The following is a 20,543-nucleotide window of genomic DNA, read 5'->3' on the forward strand; positions in this document are numbered from 1 at the left end:
ATTCTTTTATTTCAGCCCTTTGTATTCAGCATGTCTCTACAGAAATAAACCTACATTTCTATGAAAATTGAAGCTTTTGTTTTTTGTGGCCCACATAAACTTAAACCTTGTTTTTTGGCCCATGTTAGCCTTCAAGTTTGACATGCTTGCACTAGAATGTCTAAAATCAAGAGGATGAAGAATAGAGGGTGTGGAGAAACTGGATCCCTTATACATTGCTGGTAGGAATGGAATGTGGCACAGCCATTTTGGAAAACATTTTGGCAATTCCTCAAAAAGTTACATGGAGAGTTACCATGTGACCCAGTAATTCCACTCTCAGGTATATACCCAAGAGAAGTGAAAACATGTAGACACAAACATTTATACACAGACTAGAGGCCCAGTGCATGAAATTCGTGCACGAAAGGTGTGTGTCCCTCAGCCCAGCCTGCACCCTCTCCAATCTGGGACCCCTCAAGGGATGTCCGACTGCCGGTTTAGGCCCGATCCCACTGGGATCTGACCTAAATGGCAGTCGGACATCCCTCTCACTATCCAGGGCTGCTGGCTCCAAACTGCTTGCCAGCCTCCTGCCTGATTTCCCCTAACCACTTCTGCCTGCCAGCCTGATCACCCCCTAACCAATCCCCTGCCAGCCTGATCGACACCTAACTGCCCTCCCCTGCCGGCCTAGTCGCCCCCAACTGCCCTCCCTTGCAGACCTGGTCCCTCCCAACTCCTTCCTCTGCTGGCTTGATCACCCACAACTGCCCTCCCCTGCTGGCCATCTTGTGGTGGCCATCTTGTGTCCACATGGGGGTGGCCATCTTGTGTGATGGAGTGATGGTCAATTTGCATATTACTCTTTTATTAGGTAGGATATTCAAGAAGTTTGACATCTTACAAACGTTTTTCACAGATCAAACAGCACACACTGGGGATGCTGGTAAACCTCTTCCAGGCTTTGTGACCTTGGGCAAGTTAATTGACTTCTCTGAGCTTTGTCTGTGAAACAGTAGTAGAAATAAGTCGCTACCTCTTAGGGTTGCCATGGGCTAAAATGAAACATGGCAAATGAAATACCTGAGCCCAGCACATCGTAAGAGTCTGATACAGATTATTATTTATTACTAGAGGCCTGGTGCACGAATTTGTGCAGCAGTGAGGGTCCCTCAGCCTGGCCTGCGGGATTGGGCTGAAACTGGCTCTCTGACATCCCCCAGGGGGTCCCGGATTGCAAGAGGGCACAGGCCAGGCCGAGGGGTTCCACTGGTGCATGATCAAGGCCTGGGAGGGGCGTGGGAAGTTAGCCACCTGGGGAGGGACCACGGGAGGGCTCCCGGGCATGTCCTGCCCATCTCGCTCAGTCCCAATCAGCCGGACCCCAGCAGCAAGCTAACCTACCAGTCGGAGCTCTGTCCCCTGGTGGTCATTGCACGTCATAGTGACTGGTCGACTGGTCGACTATCTGCCCCCTCGTGGTCAGTGTACATCATAGCGAGCAGTTGAGCAGCCTTAGCACATCATTAGCATATTATACTTTGATTGGTTGAAAGGATGACCAGATGACCAGACACAGCATATTAGGCTTTTATTATATAGGATTATTATTATTATCTCCAAGTAATGCTGCCACATAGATCCTCTGACCTCCATTTTACAGAAGAGGCACTCAAGGAGCAAAGAGATGGAGCAACATGTGTAGCTCACAGCAGTGAGCTGGAACGCAAACCCAATTTCTGGCCTTTTGCTCTCCTTCCTCACGTCTTTTAGGGATTCTGTCTGTTTCTCACATTGTACTTTACTCTCACTGGGTTTGTCCCATGTGTGAATTTTGAGTCATTCTCTGATTTCAGGTTTCACTCAGCACCGATGACAATGCTGGGCTTCCCAGGCTTTCATGGCTTTTGAAAGCATACCCATCTAGGATTTTCACACTACAAGGTGGGTAAGGGGAGTCCTCATTTCACAGACAGAAAAAATGAGGTTCAGAGAGGCAGAGCCACTTGTTCGTGATCTCACAGCAAAAAAGTAGAAAAGCCATCATTAGAACTATCGCAGATTCACCCTCCACAAACTCATGCCTTATCTCCTCCCCTCTCCCTCAGCGGGAGGAAGAATTATTGGAAGGTGCCACCTGAGAGTGGGTGACAATAAACGTGCACAAGGCCAAGGACCATCTACGGAGACACTGAGGAAAACCCCAGAAAGGCAAGTGGGGGTGAGCTGTGCCTCAGACTCACTCAGCCTAGAAATTCTCCTGAGCCTAGCCAGGCTGGGTCCGGGCTCCTCCAGGCAACATCTGGACAGGGGAAGCTAGGAAATTCTAAGTATCCAACATTTTGGGGGAGAAAGTGTTTCAAAACATGTTGTGGTTGTTTGTTCTTTCCATGGAACTTCCTCCCAGGAGGGAGGAACCACGGGGGTAAGTTCTCCTTTCCAAATAATTTCATCAATCTGCTTCTCCAAATTTGTACTGAGCCTGGGACAAAAATTCACCCAAGTTCCAGCAAAGCCCAGCTCCTGCCATCGAGGAAGAAGCCTGGTTTATTGCTCACTGTTCTTTAATCAACAAGCACAGAGCCTTCAAACTTGCAGAGGGAGCATGTGCTCAGCATGCAAAGTGAAATGTTTTAACATGAAGGGCAATGTTCTCGGGGGGAGGGAGATGTTATGGACGGAAATGGGCCCACTTCCAAAATTCATATATTGAAGTGCTAGCCCCCAGTACCTCAGAATATGACTGTATTTTTATATGGGGGTCTTTAAAGAGGTAATCCTATCTAATAAAGACAAGATATGCAAATTGACCATCACTTCTAAATAAAGATGGCGGTGCCCACAGCCAATAAGGAGGGGATATGCAAATTAACATGACAAAGATGGCGGTGGCTGCCCGGAGCAAAGGCGGGAGGCGGTGGCCAGAGCGAAGGCCTGGGTCCTGGGTGCCGGAGAGAAACGGGTGCCAACAGCCAGCAGAAGGAAGGCCTATTCTTGCTCGAATCTTCATACATCGGGCCTCTAGTTAAGTTAAAATGAGGTCATTGGTGTGGGCCCTAATCCAACGTGACAGGTGTACTTATAAGAAGAGGAGATTAGGACACAAAGGGAAACCCATGTGAAGACACAGGGAGAAGATGGCCATCCACAAGCCAAGGAAAAAGGCCTCAGGAGCAATCGACCCTGCTGACACCTTGATCTTGGACTTGTAGCCCTAGAATTGTGGGGGGAAAATCCATTTCTGCTGTTTAAGCCACATGGTCTATGGTACTTTGCTATAGCAACCCCAGCAAACTAACATAGAGAGAATGCCCTCCTTACTTGGGCACAATCACCACCACTCCCTATTGCCTTACACACGCCAGTTTTACTCACTTACATTGCCTCTTTTCTCCTGATGGTATGTGAGTTCCTACCTATGAAAAGATTACTTGTAGAAAGTTAAAAAGGTAGTTACTTTTTTCTCTCCCAGTTTTTCATTCATTGTGGTAAAATATGCCTAATATAAAATGAATCATCTTAACCATTTTTACTAAAGACATTCATAATGTTGTGCTACCGTCACTACCATCCATCTCCAGAACTCTTTTCACCTTGTAAAACTGAAACTCTGTACCCATTAAGCAATAACATCCCACTCACTACTTCCCCGCGGCCCCTGGCAACCACTACCCCACTTTCTAGCTCTACAAATTTGACTATTCCAAGTACCTCATATAAGTGGAATCATACAGTGCTTGTCCTTTGGTGACTAGTCTATTTCACTGAGCATACTGTCCTTAAGGTTCATCCATGTTGTAGCAGATGTCAGAATCCCCCCCCCCTTTTTTATTAAAGTCTGAATAATATCCATTATACGAATACACTACATTTTGCTTATTTATTCACTCATGGATAGACACAGGTTGCTTCCGTATTTTAGCTCTTGTGAATACTGCTGCCATGGCCTTGTGTCTCAGTTGGCTGAGCATTGTCCCATGTACTGACAGGTCACCGGTTCGATTCCTAGTCAGGGCATATGCCTGGGTTGTTGGTTCAATCCCAGGTCATGGTGCATTTTGGAGGCAGCCCATTGATGCTTCTCTCTCATCTACATTTCTCTTTCTCTCGCCCTTCCTCTCTTTCTCTCTCACTTCCTCTCTCTCTCTCTCTCTCTCAAATCAATTAAAAAAGTAATGTTGCCATGAGCATGGGTGTAGAAATATCTCTTTGAGATCCTGCTTTCAGTGCTTTGGGGCATATACCCAGAAGTGAAACTGCTGGATCATATGGCAATTCTGTTTTTCATTTCTTACGGAGCTGCCATACTGTTTTCCATAGCGGCTGCACCGTTTTTCATTCTCACCAACAGTGCACAGGGGTTTCAATTTCTCCACAACCTCAGCTTCACTTGTTTTCTTTTTTTATAGTAGCCACCCTAATGGTATGAGGCGATACCTCACTGTAACCTTGGTTGCATTTCCTTGCTGGTGAGTAATGTTGAGTGCCGTTCATGTGTTTATTGGTCATGTGTACATTCTCTCTGGAGAAAAGCTGTTTAAGTTCCTGGCTCTTTTGGATCAGGTTATTTTGTTGTTGTTGTTGTTGTTGAGTTTTCTATGGAGTTTGAATATTAATCCCTTATCAGACATATGATTTGAAAATATTTTCTCCCCTTCTGTGGGTTGCCTTTTAAAACTGCTGGTAGTGTCTTTGATGCACAATTTTTGTGTGTGAAGTATAACTTACCTATTTTTTTCTTTTGTTGCCTGGGCCTTTGGTGTCAAAGTCAAGAAATCATTGCCAAATCCAGCGCTGTAAGGCTTTTGTCCTATGTTTTCTTTTAAGAGTTTTATAGGTTCAGGTCTTGCATTTAGGTCTTTTATTATCTATTTTGAGTTAACTTTTGTGGATGGCGTTAGGTAAGAATACAACTTCATTCTTTTGCATGTGGATATCCAGTTTTCCCAGCACAATTTGTTGAAAAAACTGTCCTTTGCCCATTGAATAGCAAGGGTTTTGACACCCCTGTCAGAAATCATTTGACCATATATATGAGGGTTTATTTTTGGGTGGTCTAATCTATTCCTTTGGTCTATATGTCTGGCTTTATACCAGTACCACACTTTTGATTACTGTAGCTTTGTAGTAATTTTTAAAATCGGTAAGTGTGAATTGTTCCTTTTAACGATTGATTTGGCTCTTTGGAGTCCTTTGATATGCCACATGAATTTTAGGGTGGATTTTTCTATTTCTGCAAAACAAGGCATTGGAATTTTGATAGGGATTGTATTGAATCTGTATATTGCTTTGGAGAATGCTGACATCTTAACAATATTAAGTCTTCTAGTCCATGAATATTTATTTCCTCTTTAATGTCTTTCAGCCATGCTTTGCAGCTTTCAGCACAAAAGTCTTCACCTCCTTGGTTAAGTTAATTCCCAAGTATTTTATTCCTATTGAAGCTATTACAAATGGAATATTCTTAATTTCCTTTTTGGATCATTCATTATTAATGTATAGAAACACAACTGATTTGTGTGTATTGACTTTATACCCTGCTACTTCGCTGAATTCATTTATTAAACAATTTTTATGTGGAATCTTTAGGGTTTTTTTTACAAATAAGATAATATCATCTGCAAACAGAAGTAAGTTTACTTCTTCCTTTCCAGTTTGAATGCCTTTTATTTCTTTTTTTTTAATTAAATATTTATTGTTCAGATTATTACAGTTGTTCATCTTTTTTCCTCCCATAGCTCCCCTCCATCTGGTTCCCACCCCACCCTTTGCTCTTACCACGCCCCCCCCCCCCACTGTCCTCATCCATAGGTGTACGATTTTTGTCCAGTCTCTTACTGCACTTCCCATACCCCTTCCCCCCCCCCCGAGAATAGTCAGTCCACTCCCTTTCTATGCCCCTGATTCTATTATATTCACCAGTTTATTCTGTTCATCGATTATTCATTCACTTGATTTTTAGATTCATTTATTGATAGATGTGTATTTGTTGTTCATAATTTGTATCTTTACCTTTTTCTTCTTCTTACTCTTCTTCTTAAAGGATACCTTTCAGCATTTCATATAATACTGGTTTGGTGGTGATGAACTCCTTTAGCTTTTCCTTATCTGTGAAGCTCTTTATCTGACCTTCAATTCTGAATGATAGCTTTGCTGGATAAAGTAATCTTGGTTGTAGGTTCTTGGCATTCATCACTTTGAAATTTCTTGCCACTCCCTTCTGGCCTGCAAAGTTTCTGTTGAGAAATCAGCTGACAGTCGTATGGGTATTCCCTTGTAGGTAACTGACTTTCTTTCTCTTGCTGCTTTTAAGATTCTCTCTTTGTCTTTTGCTCTTGGCATTTTAATTATGATGTGTCTTGGTGTGGTCCTCTTTGGATTCCTTTTGTTTGGGGCTCTCTGCGCTTCCTGGACTTGTAAGTCTATTTCTTTCACCAGGTAGGGGAAGTTTTCTCTCATTATTTCTTCTAATAGGCTTTCAATATCTTGTTCTCTCTCTTCTTCTGGCACCCCCATAATTTGGATGTTGGTATGCTTGAAGTTGTCCCAGAGGCTCCTTACACTATCTTCATATATTTGGATTCTTTTTTCTTTTTGTTTTTCCAGTTGGGTGTTTTTTGCTTCTTCGTATTTCAAATCTTTGACTTGATTCTTGGGATCCTCTAGTCTGCTGTTGGATCTCTGTATAATATTCTTTATTTCAGTCAGTGTATGCTTAATTTCTAGTTGGTCCTTTTTCATATCCTCAAGGGTCTCACTATATTTATTGAGGGTCTCACTAAATTTATCAGCGGTTTCTAGAAAATTCTTGAAAAACCTTATAAGTGTGGTTTTGAACTCTATTTCCAGTCGTTTTCTTTCCTCCATATCTGTCATTGTGACCTGTTTCTTTGTCTCTGCAATTTGGCTGCTTCCCTGTGTTGATAGGGTGGCTTTCTGTGCTAGGTGTCCTATAGGGCCCAGTAGCTCAGCCTCCCCAATTACCTGAGGTAGACACTCTTGGTGCACCCCTTTGTGGGCTTTGTGCACAGTCTTGTTGTAGTTAAGCCTTGATTATAGTTGGTATCACTGGGAGGAATTGACCTCCAGGTCAATTGGCTGTGAGAATCAGCTGTGTCTACGGTGGGAGAACTTCTGTGCTCGAAATACCCTTATGGGGCAAGACTTGCTTCACTAGGGCTTTGGTGCTCACTGAGTCTGCCCTTGAGTGTGTCCCTTATGGGTCTGAGGAGTTGTAATCTGGATGGTCCCACTCTGACCACTGGGTACACTGGCTCTTGGATCTCTAAGGAGGTGCTAATTTAGCCTCTGCCTGAGACTACCCAGCAGGAGCTATGGAGAGATCTGCAAATTCCTCTTCTTTGTTTGGGATTTGGAGGTGCCCAGTTGAGGCCCAGCTGTGAAGCAGTACAAGCTGCTGTGGGGCCTAGGCCTTCTTTTGGAAGTTCTGGGTCTCTCTGACCCAGATGCAGTTTGTTAAGTAATTTTCAGATTGCAAAGGGCCAGGCCTTTCATATGCAAAAGCCTCTGTGCACAGCTTGGGTGGGGCGGGGTTTCAGGGGATCAACATGGCTGAGCAAGCAGCTATGGCTGCTCCTCAGTCCTACCCTAGGAGGCCCCACGTCTCAGTGTCCCGGTAATCGCTGCAAGCACCTCTGAGAGAAAGCCGTCCTTGAGTTCCGCCCGCTGCCAGACAGTCCAGTTTCTCCCCGTATGAGTCTGGGTCCCCAGAGACTCACCCGGAACTGGAGTTCAGAGCAGTTGGGAGCTTGAGACTCCCTCCCAATTGAAAACGACAACCGCGTCCTCAGTTGCCAGCCCTTTCCACGTGCGCCTTCATACCTCTGCACTTTACTTCCACACCTCCTCTGTGTCTCAGTGTGCTTTTCTCTTTCCTTCTAGTTGTAGAATTTCCACTCAGCCAGCCTTCCTGTGGTTCTGGATGATGTCCATTTTGTCTTTTAGTTGTATTTTTGAAGTGGTTGTGCGAGGCAACAATTTCAGGTGTTTACCTATGCCACCATCTTGGTTTCTCCTGGATGCCTTTTATTTCTTTTCCTGGCCTGACTGACCTGGCTAAAACTTCCAGCACTATGTTGAATAGAAGTGGCAGAAGAGGGCATTCTTGACTTGTTCTGATCTTAAAGGAAAATCCTGCAGTCTTTTATCATTGAGTATGATGTTTACTGTGGGTTTTTTATATACAATTGTTATTAATTTGAGGAAATTTTCTTCTATTCCTAGTTTGCTGAGTGTCTTTATCATAAAGGTTTTTGAACTTTGACACATGCTTTTTCTGTATCCAATGAGATGACCGTGTGATTTTTTCCCCTTCATTTTGCTAATATGGTGATTACATTGATCAATTTTTATATGTTGAACCATCTCTACATTCCACCCCATTATAATCCTTATAATGTGCTGCTGAATTTGGTGTATAATCCTTTTAATATGCTGCTGAATTTGGTTTGCTAGTGTTTTGTTGAGAATTTTTGCATCAATGTTCATAAGGGATATGAGTCTGTACTTTTCTTTGAGTTTCTTTGGCTTTTGTATCAGGGTAATGCTGGCTTTAAGAAATGAGTTTGGGGGTATTTTCACCTCTTCCATTTTTTTAAGAAACATTGAGAAGGATGGGTGTTAGTTCTTTAAATGTTATATTAGTTATAGAGATTAATTATATAGATCCAGAACTTTTCGTTGTTGGGAAATTTTTGTTTACTGATTTAATCTCTATATTATTTATATTTCTTTATTATTTAGTCTTGGTAATTTTGTGTTTCTAGGAATTTGTCCTTTTTATCTAGGTTGTCCATTTGTTGGCATACAATTGTTCAGAGTACGTTCTTATAATACGTTTTATTTCTGTAGAGTTGGTAGTAATGCCACCATTTTAATTTCTAATTTAGTAATTTGAGTCTTCTTTTTTCTTAGTTCATCTAGTTTATGGTTTGTTGATTTTGCTGACTTAAAAAAAACACATTTGGTTTTATTGATTTTTTTCTATTGTATTTCTATTCCCCATTTTGTCTATCTCTGCTCTTTTATCATTTATTAAAATACTAGAGCCCAGTGCATGAAATTCGTGCACAGGGGGTGTGTGTCCCTCAGCCCAGCCTGCACCCTCTCCAGTCTGGGACCCCTCTTACAATCCAGGACTGCTGGCTCCAATTGCCCCCCCTCCAGCCGGCCTGGTCTCTCCTAATTGCCCCCCTGTCAGCATGGTCGCCTCTTACTGCCCCCCACCCCCCCGCCGGCCTGGTCACCCCACACAGCCTTCTGTTCAGTCGTTTGGTCATCCCGCACAATTCCCCCGCTTGCCTGGTCACCCCACACAGCCTGCGGCTCAGTCTTTTGGTTGTCACTCAATAACCCCTTCCAGCCTGCTTGCCTCATGCAGCCTGCTGTTCAGTCATTTGGTCATCCCTCACTGCCCCCCATTAATTTTTTTAAGAGTGAAAGGGAGGGGGAGAGACAGAGACAGAAACATAGATGTGAAAGAGACACATTTATCAAGGTTGCCTCCCACATGTACCCTGCCAGCCTTGTCGCCCCACTCAGCCTTTTGGGTCATCCGTTCGGTCGTCTGTTTGGTTGCGATGGCCCCTGGCTCTTTATATATAGAGATATTTATTATGTTTACTATTAAAATATAATAATTTTAGTATTTCCTTCCTTCTTCTAGCTTTGGGTTTAGTTTTCCTTGTTCCTTAAGTTGTAAAGTTAGGCTATTGATTTCAGATTTATTTTTTAATATAAATGTTTATAACTATAAATCTCCCCTTAGCTCTGTTTTCCTATATCCTATAAGTTTTGGTAAGAATTACTTTTTAAAAAATTTTTCATCTGGGAAGAACCAAGATGGCGGCATAAGGTATAAACCTGTACGTGCCTCCTCCCACAACAACATTAAAATTACAACTATAAGACAAAGCAGCTATCATCCAGAACCACGGGAAAGCTGGACGAGTGGAAGTTCTACAACTAGAAGGAAAGAAAAAAGCGCATCGAGACCAGGTAGGAGGTGCAGAGGCTCCAAGAACAGAGGTACGGCGGCGAACTGGGCTGCACCTGGGTATGCAGATTTTTTCAATCGGAAGGGGATACACGCTCTTGAATGCACTGAACTCATTTATGGCGAGACTCTGGGGTCCCAGACTCCTACGGGGAGAAGCTGGACTGTCTTGCAGCAGGTTGGAAAGTGAGGGTGGCTTTCTCGCAGAGCTGCTCACAGGGATCATTGTTGCTGTGGGGGCGTGGGACTCGGGGATGCAGAGGGACTGGGGCACGCAGAGGCGTGGAGTCATGGAGACGCCTGGAGTCACGGAGACACTGACAACAGCCATTGCTGTTTGCTCCATGCTGGTGATTCTCTGAGACCCTGCCCTACTTAATTTACATCCCCACCCAAGCTGTGCTCAGTAGTGCAAAGGAACCACCTGCGCTTTTGCAGCCGAACCGAACAAATTACAGCTGGGTCAGAGAGCACCAAAATTTCCAAACCCCAAACAAAGAGGAGAAATTTGCTGATATTGCTGTAGCTCCTGCTGGGTGGACTCACACAGTGGTTGACTTGGAGATCCAGGAGCCAGGGTACCCCTGGCCAGATACCAGATTTCAACTCCTCACACCCATAAGGGACACACTCAAGAATCAGACTCAATGAGCACCAAAGCTCCACTGAAGCAAGTCCTACCCCATAAGGGTGTCTCCAGCACAGCAGTTCTTTCACTGTAGACACAGAGGGTCCTCGCAGTCAGCCAAAAATGCGGAGACAAAGAAACATATCACAAATGAAAGAAATGGAGGAAAGCAAACTAATGGAGGACATAAGAGTTCAAAACCACAGTTATAAGCCTACTCAAGAACCTTCTACGAACCTTCAAGGAACTTAGTGAGACCTTCAAGGATCTTAATGAGAATGCCAAAAAAAATGGAAAAGGACCAGTCAGAAATTAAACATACACTGACTGAAATTAAAAATATTATACAGAGATCCAACAGCAGACTAGAGGATCCCAAGAATCAAGTCAAAGATTTGAAATATGAAGAAGCAAAAAACACCCATCTGGAAAAACAAAAAGAAAAAAGAATCCAAATATATGAAGATAGTGTAAGGAGCCTCTGGGACAACTTCAAGCGTACCAACATCCAAATTATGGGGGTGCCAGAAGAAGAAAGAGAGCAAGATATTGAAAGCCTATTAGAAGAAATCATGACAGAAAACTTCCCCTACCTGGTGAAAGAAATAGACTTACAAGTCCAGGAAGTGAAGAGAACCCCAAATAAGAGAAATCCAAAGAGGACCACACCAAGACACATCATAATTAAAATGCCAAGGGCTAAAGACAAAGAGAGGATATTAAAAGCAGCAAGAGAAAAACAGTTAGTTACCTACAAGGGAGTACCCATACGACTGTCAGCTGATTTCTCAGCAGAAACCATGCAGGCCAGAAGGGAGTGGCAAGAAATATTCCAAGTGATGAAGAGCAAGAACCTACAACCAAGATTACTCTACCCAGCAAAGCTATCATTCAGAATTGAAGGTCAGATAAAGAGCTTCACAGATAAAAAGCTAAAGGAGTTTACCACCACCAAACCAGGATTATATGAAATGCTGAAGAATATTCTTTAAGAAGAGTAGGAAGAAGAAAAAGGTAAAGATAAAAATTATGAACAACAAAGTGACAGCAAATAAATATCTATCAACAAGTGAACCTAAAAATCAAGTCAGAATAAACTGGTGAATATAATAGAATCAGGGGCATAGAAAGGGAGTGGATTGACAATTCTTGGGGGTAAGGAGGTGTGGGGGTGTGGGAAGAGACTGGACAAAAATCTTACACCTATGGATGAGGACAGTGGCAGGAGCTAAGGGTATGGGGTGAGGTGGGAACCAGGTGGAGGAGAGATAGAGGGGAAAAAAGAGGAACATCTGTAATAATCTGAACAATAAAGATTTATTAATAAAAAAATTTTTCATCTGAGGATACGTTTTTATTGAGTTCCGGGTGAGTCTCTGGGGACCCAGACTCATACGGGGAGAAACTGGACTGTCTGGCAGCGGGCGGAACTCGAGGACGGCTTTCTCTCAGAGGTGCTTGCAGCGATTACCGGGACACTGAGACGTGGGGCCTCCTAGGGTAGGACTGAGGAGCAGCCATAGCTGCTTGCTCAGGAAGAGATAGAGATAGAGGAAGAGATAGAGAAACATCGATGTGAGAGAGAAACTTTGATTGGTTGCCTCCCATACACACCTGACTAGGGATCGTACCCGCAACTTGGGTATGTGTCCTGACTCGGAATCAAACCCGAAACCTTTTTTGGTGTATGGACGGACACTCCAAGTGACTGAGCTGCCTGGCCCTGGTGGTAAGAATTACTTTTGATCCTCCATCTCATATGCTGAACCCACCGTCTCCATGGTGCTTTCTCACCACATTCCCTGAAGCAAGCTATTTTAAGAACCATTGTTCATCTGCTGCCCTGCTTCCTTCAGTTCCAGGGAATTTTCCTGTGTTATCTCTTTGGTAATTTCCGCCCTTCTGTTTTTTCAGTTCTTAATTTCTGAAACCCCTTTTAGTCAGGTAGCAGGCAGCCTGGATCGTTCCTCTCATTATTTTACCCTTTCCCTCTGTTTTCTGCATCTTTGTTCATTTGTTCTGCTTCCTGGGAGGTGAGGTAACGCCAACAGTGGCATCCCTCTGGTCCGTTCTCAGATGGCTCCTTCCCCTGCCCAGCTAGTCAATCACCATCTATGAGCTATTTACCTTCCAAAAATGTGCTGATTTTTCTTGCCTGCTTTTATCTCCTCTTCCATTCTCTTTTGCTCCCCTTCTCTCTGTTTTTTCTTTTCTCCCTCTCTCCCTCTTCCTTCCTTCTTTCCTTCCTTCCTTCCTTGCTTCCTTCGTCCTTCCTTCCCTTCCTTCCTCCCTTCTTTCCTTCCTTCCTTTCTTTCCCTCTCTCTCTCTCTCTCTTTCTCTCTTTCTTTGTCTCTCTCTCTCTCTCTCTCTCTCTCTCTCTCTCTCTCTCTCTCTCTCCCTCCCTCCCTCCCTCCCTCCCTCCCCATCCATTCCTGTGTAAGTTATGCTGATAAAATATGTTCACACAGTTCTCCCCAGAGGAAAAATGGGTACAGAGGCCCACCTGTCTATGTACCTGCTCAGGTTCTGCCCCAGTCTCCCTCTTGCTCGATATGGAAAGCAGAACAATGGAAAATAGAGACACCCCAATGATATGTTCAAATCCTAACCCCCGGTACCTATGAATTTGACCTTATTTGGAAATAGGGCTTTTGTAGATGTAATGAAGGATCTTGAGCTCGGCCTAGACTTGGAGTGGGCCCTAAATCCAAGGACTAGTACCCGATAAGAGAAAGGACAGGAAGGTCTGAAATAAAGAGACACAGAGAAGAAGGCCATATAAAGATGGAGGCAGAGATTAAAATTATGGCGCCTCAAGCCAAGGAATTCCACAGATTCTGGCAGACATCAGGAACTGGAAGAGGCAGGGAAACACTTTCTCCTAGAACTGTCACAGAAGGCATGGCCTTGCTGACACCTTGGTTTTGGACTTCTGACCTCCAGAGCTCTGAGAGAATACATTTCTGTTGTTATTACAGAATTTGCAATGGCAGCGCTGGAAGCTAAAGATAGAGCCAGAATCAAGTCTGTGGGATCGTGAGCAATTCATGCTATTTTTTGATACATTAGTTCCCACCTCCACAAGATGGAAAGAGAGACAAGAATATTCTCTCCCAGGGTTGCTGGACTCTAGTGTGCCATAGGATTCCTCCGAGAGCTTGTTGAAACCCAGATTGCTGGTCTCCAACCCCAAAGTTTCCGGATCAGTAGGTCTGGATGGGGCCTGAGAACCTGCATTTTAAACAAGTTTCTAGGTGATACTGATGCTGTGGGTCCCAGAACACACATCGAGAACCACGGCTACCGAGGATCCAAGAGCTGGGCCCATTAGAAAAATGTCAACCCCAGAAAAACTAAGACGAGCTAAGGGAAGAAACAGAGGGAACAAGCAGGAAAGCCAGTGGGTTGTGCATTGATAGGAGGTTTAGGAGAGAATTTAGAAGAGTGGTTTTCAATCAGCGATGACTTTGCTCCCCCAGGGGATGTTGACAATGTCTGGAGATATTTTTTGGTTAATAAAACTGGAGAATGTGGCTCTACTGGTATCTAGTCGGTGGAGGCCACGGATGCTAAACATCCTTCGGGGCATAGGACAGCCCATGACAAAGGATTATCTGGCTCTGAACGTCGGTGGTGGTGCCAAGACTAAGAAACAGACTTTGAGCAATGGTTCTCATCTGCATATGAGACTCACCTGGGGAGTTTTTAAAAGGTCTGATGCCCAGGATGCACCTCCACCAACTAATCAAACTCTCAGGAGTGGGGTCCAGGCACCTGGTGACTCTAATGAACAGCCAAGGTGAGACCCGCTGCTTGAGAGTTGAAAGAGGAACGTATCCACACAAACATCTTGCAGGAACCTTGCTGAAAGCAGGTTCCAATTCTGTGGGCCTGGGCTGAGAGTCTGCATGTCCCACAGGTGACGCCTGGCATGAGTGCCTTGGAGGTCGTCCCTGGGAGCTGGGCTGTGGGCCGCACTGAGATCCAACTGAGGCTGGGGAAAGGTTTCTAACTCATTTCTCTGCCTTTTGAGATGCAAAGATCTCCACCCAAAGCTGTCTCCTCCAGGACTGAGTTGTCTATTTGAAATGTAAACATTCAAGGAGAGAATTGCACCCTTCCCATCCCTGCAGGAGAAGGGCCTAACCTTGGCACCCGCTTCAACGTGCACACCGCCTCCCGTCATTACGATAGCAGAAGTTGTTTCTCCTCTAGACAAGCGTCATTTAGCAAATCCAAGTGACCTAGTCACATGCACAAACCCCCTTCCAGCCCCCCAACGCCTTTCCCTCAGCAGAACCCAGCCTTGCATCGCAGGGAAGTTGATTCCAGTTCACGCTGGGCCCTCTGGCTGACAGCAATAGCATCACTGAATAAAACCTGTCCGCAGCACTTTATTAACTAGTCCCTCGTGGTGTTGATTATTAATGGAGGGAGCCAGAGGAATAACTACCTCAAGCTCAGTCTCATCCACCTTCCCATCTCCTGTCTGGATCCCCATTGGCCAATGGAAGCCGGCCAGCCCCCTGCGCTGAGAGCAAGTGGGGAGGGGTCTCCTCATTGCCATCTGTCAACATCCTGCCGCTGCTTTACCTCGGCGCAGCCCCGGAAAGGCCTCACTTCTGAAGAATGTGCTCCCAGGGACGGATCCCCACTCCCACTCAGCCATGTCTCAGCCACACTGACACCCGGGCTCTCCGGGCGGCTTCTGATGTCAGGAGGAAGGTGCACCGTCCATGCCTCCCTGGCCTGGCACGCTACGCCTTTGAAGCTCTTGTGTCCGGCCCAGGCCCAAATCCCGGCCAAGAGAGGTAGCGTCCAGTCCAGGCCCCAGCTTTCGGTTTCCGGCCGAGTGTGGGAGCTTGAGGCCAAGCTATGACCAAGGACTAGAAATGTTTCCTGATTCTGCAACCCAAGGAAATCCCCGAAAACTCCCAGCAGGAGGTTGGGTGCTCCAGACTTGGGGGTGTGGTCTCCCTCTTGGCACGTCCCCAGCCTGAGGTCACCCAGCCTCCCTGGCTTTCCTACCTCCTTCCTGGGGCTTGGAAACAAGAAAAAGGGGTCCGTGGGGAAGGAAGTGGAAGCTATTTATGAGCTGCCACTCCCCATCGGGTGGAGAACATTTTAAATCCAAAAAGAAAAACAAAACGGTGCCATTCGAAGGCAGAGCAGGGTGCCCCTGGAGGCAGGGGCCTGAGGAGGGACAGGAGGGCTGGAAGCGGCCTGGGTCTTGACCTGGGGGCGGGTTACATGGAACCGCTCAGTGTGTGCAAATGCATGGAGTTGTAGTTTGCACTTTTCTGTATGCAATGTTATGCTCCCATTAATTTTTTAAAAAAACTTAGTAAGGCCCTAACCTGTTTGGCTCAGTGGATAGACCGTCGGCCTGCAGACTGAAAGGTCCCAGGTTCGATTCCGGTCAAGGGCATGTACCTTGGTTGCGGGCACATCCCCAGTGGGGGGTGTGCAGGAGGCAGCTGATCGATGTTTCTCTCTCATCGATGTTTCTAACTCTCTATCTCTCTCCCTTCCTCTCTGTGAAAAATCAATAAAATATATTTTTTAAAAAACGTAGTAAGGCTTTGGAGAACAGTCTGGCACTTCCTCAAAAGGTACAAAAAGTTGGACTAAATGGTGGTGGAAGGAGACTTCACTAGGGTGGTGAGCACACAGTACAATATACAGATGATGTCTTATAGAATTGTACCCCTGAAACCTATATAATTTTATTAACCAATGTCACCCCAATAAAGTCAATAAAAATAAATAAGCAAATTTGAAGAAAAAGACACATAGAGTTACCATCTGACCCAGCAATTACGTTGCTAAATATTTACTGAAGAAAAATGAAATGTACATGAATTTCCATAGCAGCATATTCGTAAGAGCCAAAAGTGGACACAACTCAAATGTCTGTCGTTGGATGAACGGATAAATCAGTTGTGGTCTATCCATGCCATGGAGTATCATTTGGTGATAAAAAAAAGGACAAGTACTGACATGTACACCATGGGCGGACCTTGAACACCTGCTGGTGAAAGAAGCCAGACACAAAGGCCCACGTATTGTGTAACTGCATCTATATGATATGTCCAGAGTGGTACATCCATAGAGACAGAGTGGAGCAGTGGGTGCCTAAGGCGGGGGGAGGGGGAAGTGAGGAGGTTCAGGAATAACGAAGAAGGGGGCTGATGGGATGTCCTAAAGCTGACTGTGGTGCTGGTAGGACAACGCTGTTCATACACTAAAAGCCACTGAGTTGTCCACTTTAAATGGGTGAATTGCCTGGTGTAGGAATTACATCTCAATAGAACTGTTATAACAACGATACCCAAACTAACCGGTTTGGCTCAGTGGATAGAGCGTCGGCCTGCAGACTGAAGGGTCCCAGGTTTGATTCTGGTCAAGGGCATGTACCTCAGTTGTGGGCACATCCCCAGTAGAGGGTGTGCAAGAGGCAGCTGATCGATTTTCCCTCTCATGGATGTTTCTAACTCTCTATTCCTCTCCCTTCCTCTCTGTAAAAATCAATAATTTTTTTTTTTTTAAAAGGATACCCAACATCAGCATGAACACCAGCCGGACACTCCCTCAGAGCTACACCGGCGCTGACCAGGTGACCCCAGCCATCGGGCAAGAACGGGTGGTCTGTTGGCTTCTCAGGCTCAGGAACCCTTGGGAGTGCAAATGGGGTTGAGAATCCTGAATGCCAGGAAAGCTCTTTAGAAAGGAAACCTGAGATGAGGATGTGGGCGGGAACTGTGTTTGGGCAGGGACTACAGGAAGAAAAGGAAGAAGGAAGCCAAAACAGGAGATGAGTAACTGAGACTCAGTCCCAACTTAGGGCAAGGGTGCCGGCATATTTATCCTACACCCCAGGGTTGCTTGCAGAGCCTCACTGCCTTTCCCCCTACCCCACAACCCTCCACCCCCGTCCCCGCCCCCGCATGGGCTGAGAGCCATGGGTGAGGAGTGGCTGGTATCTGCAGTGAGACCCTGGGCCTGTGCTAGACTTGTATGTGCTCAGGGGTGTGGGAGGGCAGCCCTCAGGCGTGTGGAACCCTGGGTAAGCCCTGTCCTGCAGGCCTCAGTTTCCCTTTCTAGAAAGTACACAGAGAAGGTGATGAGGGCAGCGCTTTCCACCTTGGGATACTGTGCCCCTAGGCCAGTGATGGCGAACCTATGACACGTGTGGCAGAGGTGACACGTGAACTCATTTTCTTTGGTTGATTTTTCTTTGTTCAATGGCATTTAAATATATAAAATAAATATCAAAAATATGTCTTTGTTTTACTATGGTTGCAAATATCAAAAAATTTCTATATGTGACACGGCACCAGAGTTAAGTTAGGGTTTTTCAAAATGCTAACATGCCAAGCTCAAAAGGTTCGCCATCACTGCCCTAGGCAGTGGTCGGCAAACTGGGGCTCAGCAAACCACGGCTCGCGAGCCACATGCGGCTCTTTGGCCCCTTCAGTGTGGCTTTTTCACAAAATACCGGCTCTTCCACAAAATACCGACTTCTGTGCATGGGCCACGAAGTTTCGATCGCACTGTACGTGTGCGCCTGCACGTGGTATTTTGTGGAAGAGCCACACTGAAGGGGCCAAAGAGCCGCATGTGGCTCGCGAGCCACGGTTTGCTGACCACGGCCCTAGGGGGACACTGGCAATCTTTCTTTTGTCACAACCAGGCATGGGTGCTCCTGGCGTCTAGTGGGTAGAGGCCAAGGATGCTGGTGAACATTCCACACTCACAACAGAATCCCATGGCAGTGCTACCCAGCCCCAGTGTCCTAGGGCCGGTGGAGAAACCGGGGAGGGGGGGGGGGCTGAGAGTGAGCTCCAGGTTGAACATGCGGAGCCCTGAGGGCACCCAGAGAGGCTGACTTCACGCTAGTCAGGAATGATTGTCCCCTCAGCCGTCCCAGGGCCCTGGGCTCCCAGCTCCAACCCTGCTGTAGACCTTTTCTGCCCCCTACCCCCCAGTGAGCAATGAGGACAGAAGCTAGGACCATCGCTGGGGCCTGCAGCTAGTCCTAGAGGCCCCCACTCCTCAATCTGAGCCCCCGACTTTGAGGCAAGTGCAGGCTTTGGGTCGCACATGCCTGGACTCAAGCCCCAACTCTGCCACTTAGCAACGAGACCGTAGTCGTGTTGCTCAGACTCTGACCGTGGGAGAAGCAGCACAGCTATAACGCAGCACTTGGGGTCCGGAGAGTCTGCCCTTGGCGCTTCTAGTGGGGACTCGTGGAAACTGGTGTTTTGTTGTTGCTAGCATCTTAATCCTGAAGATCCCTCTCTCCATCTGGCAGCATGGCCGGGTTCTGCTCCCCTGGAGCCTGGGTGACTGCCTGTCTCTTTAAGAGGTGCCCCTAGACTTGGGTCATGGAGCCAACATTTTTTTTTCTTCTTTTTTTTGCGATCAGGGTGTTGCAAGTCCTGATCACGCAGAGACGTTAACCACGAATCATCTGCTCTCCAAAAGGAGGAACAGGTAAGGATTATCCTACCTGATGATAGGAGCCAACATTTTTAACTCAAACCATCCCAGCATAAGCTGGCAGTGGATGTATAGCCCCCTGGCCACTTTACATGATGCAGTGCCTGAGAAAAGGCACAGGGACGGCTACTCAGCAAAGGCCAGCGTAGAAGTGTATTTCTCTCTCACGTAACAGCCTGCACATAGGCCATTCAGAATAAAGAACGTGGCTCCCTGGTGCAGAAACCCAGGCCCCCTCTCTGGCTTGGCCTTCCCATCTTCTCTCGTGGCTTCCACCTCACGATCCAAAACGGCTGCTCCAGCTCCTGCCGTCACAATCTCGTTCCACCAGAGGGAAAGGCATAACCCCAAAGCAGCACAACTGGGTCACATGACCACACTAACCACAGGGGAGGCCAGGAAAGGTGGTGTTTAGTTGATGGGGGCATGCGCCACCTGAAAATTCTCAATGTAAGAAGACACTGGGATTAGCTAGTCATTTTTGCCACAGCTCACAGAAGAACAGAGACGATTTTACTTTTATTTGTGGGGCTGGATGAACACGCAGACCAAGTGGTAGAAGCCCCCAAACCCCAGCAGGGGAGTGGGCTGGAGTGAGGCGAAGTGCCTCTGGGGACCCTGCCAGTGTTTTCCTCGTGTCACAAACATGCATCTACGTTGTACATAAGCAGGGCAGGTGCTGGGTGTGTGGAGCAGAAGTGGGAAAGGCCTGGTTGTTTCCAGCCCACACGATTCTCAACTACTTGCGTGCCTTTATTCATTCAACCTGCTTACTACTCTGTATACTATTACAATGCCAGGCTGGGTGAGGATTCTGAGAAGGAAACAAACCCAATCTGACCCCGAAAGACTCTCACAATGAATCTGCAGCGCCCACAAGCCACCTGGGAAAATCCTTCTGTTAAAATCGTGCCTGCTGGGAGGTTGACAGGGGAAATGCCTCGCCTGATGCCTAGACCCACCCCACATCCACACAGTCCGGCTGTGGCCCTGCCCCTTTTCAGACATCCCAGGCCTGGAGCAGGCACCCCCGGGTCTCTCCTAGGGGTAGTGGCGACCCCTCCCCTAAAAGTGAACAGGACTATGGGTGTGGCTGACAGAGTGGCATGTCATGCAGGTGGCTTGGGGAACACCCAGGGTGACGGACTCCTTCTGGTTTGCTGGGACAGCCCTGGTTTTAGGACCACAAGCCCTGAATCCAGGGACCCACTCAGTCTGGTTAAACTGGATTGTGGGTCACCCTGGAACTCAGACCCTGTATGTTTCCTTGCTCCCACCTCTCCCCAAACCAGGGCTTCTCAATCCTGGCTGCACGCTGGCATCACCTGGAAGAACATTTAAAATGCTGCTGGGGTCCCACCTTGGCCCACTTCACTCAGAGCCTCAGGGGCGGGACACGGGTTTTGTGAGAAAACC

General features: G+C 46.5%; 1 non-coding gene across 1 annotated transcript; it reads right to left on the minus strand.

Annotated features, from left to right (window-relative positions):
• Nucleotides 1-19,034: 19,034 nt before the first annotated feature.
• LOC118657171 lies at nt 19,035-19,144 on the minus strand. Its single transcript, XR_004967901.1, has one exon. It is a non-coding gene; the product is annotated as a U8 small nucleolar RNA (small nucleolar RNA).
• Nucleotides 19,145-20,543: the final 1,399 nt, after the last annotated feature.

Source organism: Myotis myotis, unplaced genomic scaffold, assembly GCF_014108235.1.
Source record: "Myotis myotis isolate mMyoMyo1 unplaced genomic scaffold, mMyoMyo1.p scaffold_m19_p_5, whole genome shotgun sequence".
NCBI classification, from domain to species: domain Eukaryota; kingdom Metazoa; phylum Chordata; class Mammalia; order Chiroptera; family Vespertilionidae; genus Myotis; species Myotis myotis.